Raw genomic sequence first — 204 nt, forward strand, 5'->3', positions numbered from 1 at the left:
TTGAAGCTCGGAAAAAAACCCAGTTTTTTTCCAGTTGTGTTCGGGGGGGAACGGAAATTTTCGGAAAAATTGAAAAAAATGCTACATTAGCACTTCTTTTTTCTTTCCCAGATTGAAAGTCACTCTGTTACTTTAGGAACATAAAATATGACTATGGACATTTTTACTTGGCATGAAATTATCACAACTAGCATATTAAAAATA

Source organism: Gekko japonicus, unplaced genomic scaffold (assembly GCF_001447785.1).
Source record: "Gekko japonicus isolate JY-2015 unplaced genomic scaffold, Gekko_japonicus_V1.1 scaffold4483, whole genome shotgun sequence".
Classification (NCBI taxonomy): domain Eukaryota; kingdom Metazoa; phylum Chordata; class Lepidosauria; order Squamata; family Gekkonidae; genus Gekko; species Gekko japonicus.